The following is a 3047-nucleotide window of genomic DNA, read 5'->3' on the forward strand; positions in this document are numbered from 1 at the left end:
TGGTTAGGTTGAAGAAATAACTTCTCTTGTCTGTTTTCTGCAGGTGGCAGTTGCTCAACAGTGCTGTGCCAAGATGTTTTGCAACCCTACTGCAAAGCATAATTGACCTGATGATGTCTTGGTTCCCCGACAGAGTTCATTCAACTTGCAGAAGGTGAACATATTACTCTAAGGTATCTATTTACTTACGGTGGTTCATCATTTGATCCTACCTGGCAGTTATCACTAATGCTAGTGACAGAACGGCACAATATGTTTCATGTTTTTTTTTTATCTCTAACTCTCAAAAAGCTTGGGGCAATGTCAGTGTCCATCATCGTTGAAGAAATCACAGCATGAGCTAATGACTAGTTGGGGCTACTAGGAAGACTGATCAATTTACATTTATGGAGTGGCATTATTACATATTTGATATCTAAGTGTTGGGAAAGGTTATGCATGCTAACATTTTTATTCCTTTTTTGTTTTTTTTATTCTTTCTTTACACTCTACTATATTTTCTGGAATTTTTACAACAGGTATGGTTTTTGAAATAGTAATAAAAAGGCTAAATTAAAATTTTAAATACAATTTTAAAACTTTTTATTATGAAAAATTTAAACACATACAAAAGTAGAGAGTATAAGTACCCCCTTCTACTCATTAACCAGCTTTAAGTTGGCCAGTGTTGTTTTATCTATTCTCTAATCCTCTTATATTTCCTGCTTACCTCCTAAATCAAATTAAATAGATGCAAATCCAAAATATTATATTCTTCCATAAGACAGGATAATCTTAATAATTTTATTTCAAAGTTGAGAAGTAAGAACTTACCTATTTTTTTCCCACTGGTTAGAGCTAAGGAAATGTGACTTAGATGAAATATGTCTGTATTTTAGATAAGTTACATAACTGGCTAACCTATATTTGTGATTTCTTCTAAGGCAAAACTGAAATTTCACACATTTTATGACATGAATTTACATTCTGAAATGTGGGTTTGAAAGTTAGAAAGATTTTTTTCCAGACATTTTAAGATCCATGGTTTGGTTATAATAATAATGATGGTGTGGTTTTTAGAAAATCATGGTTAGAACTTGAGATGGTACTTCCCGTGACTACAAATGTACTTGAAGTTTAGGTACAAAAGGGCAGGCCAGTGGGAAGCCACTGGAGGCTTATTTTCCTGAACTAACACAAAAGTGGTTCATTCACTCAGTATCTTCCCTTCCTTTTACAAATCCCATAGCTGCAGAGGAATGGAGATCTCTTTGTGGTTATTATTGCATCTGGTTTGGTGTTTTTCCAGCTGCTACCCTGCTTCCTTGTCAGAAATTTCCTTCATCCCTGCTTTTCGGTAGGTTCATCCTAGGACCCCTCTTCTACACAGGCGGCCTCTTCTAACCTAAGCTTTGATTAATAAATGGGTTTAAAAGTTATTTATGGATCATATGACTCATCACAAAAATAGATAAGCAGAAATGATTATAATTAAAATTTCAGTTTTGTGAATTTCAACATTGCCTTCACCTCAATATCACAAACAAGTAAATCAGAATATAACTTTTGATACAGTAAGTTTGGGATTTTTTTAAGGAAAAAAAAAGAGAAATGAATGTGCTAATAGTCCTGATATTTGAATGCCTTCAAAACAGAAAGAAAAATTAATATACAACATACCTTTATTTTGCATAAACACAAAATATGCTGGATCAGGATATATTTTAGGGACTATACTCTGAAGGGCTGACAATGTCTTTAAAGAGCATATTTTGGAAAAGGATCTCTTTGGCAGAATTTTTTGGCCTTCTAGTGGCCATCCTTATTCTGACTATCAGTGGTTCTATGCAGGGCTCTATTTGGGGAGCTACTTGGGAGGCTGAGACAGAGGATTACAAGTTCAAGGTCAACTTGGGCAACTTACTGAGAATGTCTCAAAACAAACCATCAAATGCACTGGGGATGTAGCTCAGTGGTAAAGCACCTCTGTGATTAATCCCCAGTATGGTAGCAAAGGGAAGAAATTAAGATCATGAAGAAATTACCATATATCTTTCTTAAAAATATAATAATCTAATTTGTTGATATTTTAAAAAGTAGATTTCAAAACCAGACATTCCTACTTTCAGTAGCAGACTTAGGAGTACAGTAGGAATACTGCATAGGTGGTTACTAGGTCATTTTAAGCATTTGATTTAAAGTGGCTTCATGTCTCTTCAGGCTTCAAGGTGATATGATTGCCTGTGGTAGGAGGTGGTGATGGGAGTTCAGTTATACTAGAGAGAAAACTTCTTAGACTGTAGAAGAATAAGGATGTGTGTGTGGGGGAACCATTAGAGGTGAATGTAACCCTAATATATTCACTGAAACTTTCTTACAAGATAACCTAAACCAGTGGGGAGTAAAGTCAACTTCCCTTTTTTAGAAAATAATGGAAAATGGTAAGGAGAGAACTAACAGCCAGTTACGTAGGCAGATTACTTCCTCTGAATATTCTCCTGAATATAGAATAGGGATTCCTAAAAGTCTAAGGCTTTGGTGCAGCCAAAGGCAGAGTTAGCCAGAGCCAATTATAGGCTTCTGGAGACCACTGAGTTTGCCTACAACTTCCTCAAAGTTAGCTCTCTCTGGGACTCTGGAAGAATCTTAGTACATGCAATGATTTATCTCATATCTTCTCCCCAGAATACTTTAAACAATGGGAAAAAAATTCCCATCTGAATTAGGACAGAAAAGATTTGTCTTTGAGAATATCCTGTGCCCTTGGGTGCTTGAATACTGTTGATGACAACATATAAAAATGGCCAGATGACCGGAACTAAGAAACCTGGATGTATAAAAACGTCAAATGCTGAGATTTGTGAATAAACAATTTCTAAGCTATGATCTTGATAGCATTAAAAAATCATCTTGGGAATAACTGGACTGGAATATCCTTTAACTATTTACTACTGATTTAAATGCAATGATAAAAGTAACTTTGACATCCTAAAATGGGAGTGAACCTGATTTTACAAAGACACTTAAATCACGTTATATCATAAGGGTCACACTAAATTCAGCTATTC

This window comes from Sciurus vulgaris (genome assembly GCF_902686455.1).
Source record: "Sciurus vulgaris genome assembly, chromosome: 3".
Classification (NCBI taxonomy): Eukaryota; Metazoa; Chordata; class Mammalia; order Rodentia; family Sciuridae; genus Sciurus; species Sciurus vulgaris.